Here is a 6,023-nt window from a genome sequence, read left to right as displayed (position 1 = left end):
ATTTATAAAATGCTATACAGATAGATGTGGTTATTACTCCTATAAATATGAATTTTCATATATTAGATTTACCTATTCATAGATCACAGAACATCAGAGACAAAGGGGAACTTAGTGTTATTTAGGCTAAGCTCCTCGTCTAATAGATAGGGAAACTGAAGCTCAGAAAAGTTAGATACTTATCCAAGATCATATAGTTGGTAATTGCAAAGGTAAGCCATAACCATACTTTCACTAGGGAAACCAGAATTTCAATGAAGAACACCAGAACAGATACTGCTTTTCTCTCCCTATTCAAATCAGCGCCTTCAAGTAAGGTCTTTGCAAACTGGGGCTAGATGACTCTCTCTGGCCACACCTGTCCTGTTTTGGTGCCTCTGAGACACGTCTGTTCTGTCAGGTGAGAGAGCAGGGAGGCAGCCGGCCTCGTGGCAGGTGTGGGATGCAGTGTGGTGACAGGCGCCTAGCAGGCAGTGCTCCCGGGCTACAGGAAAAGACTGTGCCAGTTTTAACATTGGCAAAGATGCTCATCTCTTCTTCCCTCAGGCCCCAGCTGGAGCTGGGAGCTGGAGAAGGTGGGGCACAGACAGACAAAGATGAAATCTAGGGAGTGGAGATGGGAGTAGAGCCAAGCCTCCAGACTTTCAGTGATTTTTCTCTATTTCAAAGAGCTTTAAGGGGGTTGGGGGTTGGCCTAAGGATACCTTTTCCAGCCCAACTACAATTGAAAGGCCCCTAGGGCATGTCACCTTGTCTTCCCTATTACTCTTTTCCCTCTCTCCTCAACCCCAGGAGATCAATCACACTCAGCATCTTGAAAGAAGTTTCTCCAGAAAAAGAGGACATAAATGAAATGATGCAAAAGTGATTCCATTTACCTAACCTTTTGGTGTTTTATGTTTTTTGTGGTCCTAGTCCATTGTAAAGTTCTGGGATATCACCCTTTATTAGTATTTAGAACTCAAGCTTACTGAATAGTCACGGAAATCATTCTGTTTCAAAGCTAAAAGGAACTTGGCTCCATATTCCACCAGAAATATGAATTTGGAGTACAGAACATAGAACATGGAAGGAACCTTAGCATATGGAATGCTGGAATGAGAAAGAACCCACCTTCCTCATTTTATGAAAGGAGAAACTGAGATTTAGAGTGTGAGAAAGTGACTTGCTTAATGTGATCCAGATGAAAAAGTGTCAAAGGCAGAACTAGAATCTGTGTCTCCTAGCTTAAGACTTTTTCTTGAGCATTGGGCTGCTTCCTCTGATGGGCTGAGGGAATAAAGAAGGGATATTCATTCTAAGCAGGAGATGTCAGTATGGTCCTCCCCCCACTGTCTAGCATCTTTCATTAGGGCTTTCAAACTGCACCTGGCCCCCTCAGCCTTTTACACAGTCACCGCTGACTCCCCTGCTTGCTTTATTAAGGCCCTATTGACCTAGTGCTTCTCATTGCCGAGGTTTAGAAGCTGCTCTTACTAGGGAGAAAGTCTAATAACATTGTCACTGTAGAGGAAGCCACAGGAACCTCAGAGGAGTGTTAAAGGAAGGAGACAGAAATCCATTGGAGATTTGTGCACAGACACACAAGCACAAGTATTTCTGAACATGTCTCACCCCCTCATTCATGTGTATTTGTGATCACTTGGCTCACACATGTGCTGAAGACTAGCAAAAATAGAAACCCAGTTTACATAAATGAAGAGATTCATGTATGTATCCACACTAGAGTAGGATAGATGCATATTGTGCCTGAACATGTCTTAAAGCATGTGCAAATGTACAAATAAATGATTAAATACATATACATGTATGCTAAAGCAATATCTATGGCGATACTGCTCTCAGATAGCAAACTTAAATGCACCCACAAAGCTGTGTATTCATGGCTTTGGATATATGTGTACACTATCTGTCACCCAGAAGCCTTCTCTGTCCTTCTAAGGAGAGGCAGAGGATGTGAACTACAAATGGTCAGGCAGCAATAGGGTTTATTATGCCTGGCAAGTAAAGCTGGCAACAAGCCCAGTCCCCATACGGATCAGTTCCTCGGGAGGTACCAGATTATTGGTAAAGAAAAGTCTCAATTTCCACACCCATTAGCAGTGGGATGGGTGATTGCTGGGTGATTTTACTGCATAGAGATGGAGAAGGCCACAGAGACTCAGCCTACAGAGCATCAGATCATGGAAGGCTTCGAGGTGACGACGGTCAGCGCCGTGGTGAGGAGTGGTGAGACCAGCAACAATAACAGAGATTTATTGCTTCCAGCTCGATTAACTGGGCCATCTGGATACTAAGCGTCAGAGTGAGTTATTAGAGACCACAACCTGATGTTGTAAATGGCATACGAGTGGGGAGGAACTTGAGAAATGGTAACAGTAGCTTTCTCCTCCAGCATTAGTAAGTCAGGTTGGGGGAATGGAGGTTGGGAGAATTTTTCTGGGCTATTAGATCAAATAGAGGGTATATGCGATACACATACATACACATATGTTGATGCACAGCACCAACATGTGCCATCAGGGAGTCATCCAGAGGAGCCCATGAGCACTAAGGAACCTAATATAAAGCATCTATATGGTCTCAACAAAGACAGATGATGCCAGTAAACAGATCAAAAAGTAAAGAAGACTATGGAAGGAAGAATTAAATTATGGAGGAGAAATAAAGGGAAGGAAAATAGGGGGGAAGTGTAGAAAATATGGAGAAAGAGTATAAATTCCCTGACTGGGAAAGGCTTTGGTAAGGTGGAAATTAATTATTCCAGGTCCATATTATGGAGAAAGGGCAGTGATTCAAGAATGGAGTCAGGTATGGAAGGAGATGGTTGATGCTTTTTTAAAAATAAGCTTATTTAAATACCCTCAACACAAAATTTCTTCTAACTTATCCTTGCCATCATGGCAAAGAAATAGAGTTGCCCATCATCAGTTCCTTCCAAATACCTCCTTAGCATGTCTTTCATGATTTTTTTTCTTTCTCATCCTTCTTCAAGGTTAAAACTGACTGTAACCCAGTGTTTCTTAACCTGAACAGATTTTAAAAGGTCCATGAACTTGCATAGGTTAAAAAAATTACATGCATATTTTCACTGATCCATTAACTTACAAATATAGCATTTCCTTCAATTATTTTAAAACATTGTTCTTAGGTGTCCATAGGTTTCATGAGGTAGTCAAAAGGGTCCATGACACACAAAAAAGCTTAAGAAACCCTTCTTTAATTTCTTAACTTGTGTACAAATTTTGCAAGGGTTGGACCCCAGGTGTGATTTATCTTGACTCCCTATGCATAAAAATGACATCTTCTTTCTTCTCCTTTTTTCATACTGAAGCTTCAAGATCACCATAACAGCTTTCTCTTTAGGAACAGAGTGCTCCCTACCTCCATCTTAGAAGAGGGGAAAAGAAAATTTGTGATAAAAATCATTTAAAGAAACCAAATAAGGATGTTGGTGAAAATCCCCTCCCCCTTCCCCTCTCTCCTGGCTTCTTTCAACCCTTTGGGCCACAAGATCCTTTCTCTCTCCAGACACAAGGCAGTGTGCTCAGAATTTGGGAGGGGGGGTTGCAAAACTAGTCAAGCATGTGAGCCCGATTTCCATCAAGGTACTCAGTCCATCAGCCCAATACAAGGGCCTCTTTCTTGTCCAGGCAGAAGAAGACTTGGTTAGGGAGCTCAAATCACTGCTGGGGGTAGGAAGACCAGTCTCTCTTAATGCCTTCTTGTTTAGTGTTTATTTCAAAAGGCCAAGGCTGTTCTGGCTCCAGAACCTACTCTCTCCAAAAAACAAAATAAAACCCAATACTGATTCTGTGAACTTTGGGGATCATGTTTTTTTTTTTTTTTTTCCCTTCAGGGTTGAGCCCATATAATTCAAATAGAGACTAGAATTACCATCCCCACAGGAATAAACCCAGGGAATAGAGGCAAAGAGATCTTGGATGATATTGGACCTACTCGATTTTCTGGAGAACTGGGAACCAAACCAGTCAATGGCCAAAGCTGACATTTCCTTTCTCCTGGACCCCGAGGCTCTTGCCCTGCTGTGCATCAGTAGGAAAGCTAGAAGCAGATGGTGATAACTTTTGCTCGTTGCTGACTTGGGCGGGAATCAAGCCTCCTATCCCAAAGCAACAACCTTATGACCTGCCCCTCTGAGCCCTCCTGCCCTGTCTGCTCAGAGGTGATCCTCCCTTCTTCACTGTAAACTCCCTAACCCCAAAGGGACCTCTGATCCTCATTTAAAAGAAAAAAATCAGAAAAAAACTCTTAAAACAAAGCCAGAGAGCTGACCCCCCTCCTCAACAACCCCACAGCACTCAAAATAACCAGAGGCAAATTAGATTTCCCATATAGCTTGGCAGAAATAAGCTCATTTGAGGGTGTCTTGTATATGTATTTTACAGATTTGAGGGTTCCCTCCTCAACTTTTTTTTCTTGGCAACTTTCATATCAGTGACCTAGTTTGGTAGTGAACAAGAACAGCCAGTAGCCTGGGATTTGATTTCATTTTTTTTTTTCTTCAAGATCTTTGCTAAGGAAGAGCATTATAATTTAAAGTTAGACAAGGGGAAGAACAGGAGGAAAGAGAAGAAAGGAATTAAGGCTAGTGAGGTCAGAGGGTGGATAGAGAGCACTGGACTTGGAATCAGGAAGAACTGTGGTCATTCAACTCCTGCTTCATACTGTAGTTTATGAGACCTTACCTAGCCAGTTCACTTAATCTCTCTGGGTCTCAGTTACACCTCATCTGGGTGACATTTAAGGTCCTTTCCAAGTTCTGTATCTGTCAGGAGTAAAGAGAACCCATCACTTACAAGAAGGTCCATGCTGGGTATAAGTAGGGTTGTTGGGGTAGATTCCCTTCACCCCCAGCTGCTCAAAACAAAATTACTCCCCAGATGCTCTTGCTTTTCAAAATCTAACCAGATATTTTTTTGAAAATTGGCTTGGTGAAGAGAGTGAGGAAATAGGGACTATTTTTTAAAAAGCCATAGATACTATTGTGGGGATTTGGAGGTGAAGGAAGTGAGGGAGGGGAGTCTGCACAGGGTGGGGGAAGGTGAGGAAAGAGTGTGTTTTGGGGGTGGCCCCAGCTCCCCATATTTCCTATGCTTTCTCTCCACAGGGGAAGATGTGGGGTGGGGGGACTGCCTCCCACCTCCACCCCGCATCCTGCTCCCTGAGAAGGTGCCCGCGAGCCGCAGGCTCTAACGAGCCGCCCGCGAGGCCGGGGCAGGAGGAGGGAGGCAGGAGGCAGAAGAGAGGGACGGGGCCGCGCGCCGCAGCCTCCCTTTCACCGAGGTCTCCCTGGTAACCGTCTCCTGCGGGCTGGGAGGGGGCCCTGGCTCGTGCAGGCCTCAGCAGAATGCGATTCTATTTTCTGCTGCTTCCTGTTCCTCGCTGCCACGTTGCCATGGCAACCGTGTTAGCTCAAGGAGCTTGCTTCCCGGTCTCCTCTCACTCACATGACCCCAACGAGCTTTCTCCCCAACCTTGTCTCTCACTCGTTTTTTTTTTTTTTTTCACGTCCTCCACCAACACCACCCCCCAACCACGGGTGCCTCGAGCCACAGATGGACCCCCTCTTCTTCCCTCCTGGTCCCCCAGCTTACCCCTCTCCTCCTACCCCTCCCCCACGCGTGGGGCCCCCTTTCTGTGCCCACAGCCCAGAGAGACTGATGGGGAACGCTTATTAAAAAACATTGTAACCGTTTCCGTTTTTATTACGTTGACAAGGGAGCGTTATTTACTGTTATTGTTTGCCGGGAAGGCTTTTCTACCGGAGCCCAAAGCTCTCCTGGGAGCTCACCTTTCGGGTTTTTAACTGGGAAGTCACGAGGGGGTGTGTGTATTTGGGGGGTGGAGGCAGGGGGGAGGCTTCTTTCTGAATAAATGACTACTCTGGGAAGGGTATTTGGCAGTCTGGAAACACCACCTTAGGCTGGAGGGCCCCGGGAGCTGTGAGGGAGGAAACAAGGCAACAGCTCACTCATCCTTTTCTCTGCGGGCTGCCAGTT

General features: G+C 44.9%; 1 long non-coding RNA gene across 1 annotated transcript; it reads right to left on the bottom strand.

Moving 5' to 3' along the window:
- Positions 1-3,199: 3,199 nt before the first annotated feature.
- Positions 3,200-5,722, bottom strand: LOC116421784. The gene is made up of 4 exons (XR_004232318.1): positions 5,165-5,722; positions 4,710-4,789; positions 3,961-4,065; positions 3,200-3,390 (listed from the first exon to the last, which is right to left on the bottom strand). It is a non-coding gene; the product is annotated as an uncharacterized LOC116421784 (long non-coding RNA).
- Between the last annotated feature and the right edge of the window lie 301 nt (positions 5,723-6,023).

This window comes from Sarcophilus harrisii, chromosome 2 (genome assembly GCF_902635505.1).
Source record: "Sarcophilus harrisii chromosome 2, mSarHar1.11, whole genome shotgun sequence".
NCBI lineage: Eukaryota > Metazoa > Chordata > Mammalia > Dasyuromorphia > Dasyuridae > Sarcophilus > Sarcophilus harrisii.
Note: the sequence above shows the minus strand (reverse complement) of the source record. Positions and strands in the feature narration are given on the sequence as shown.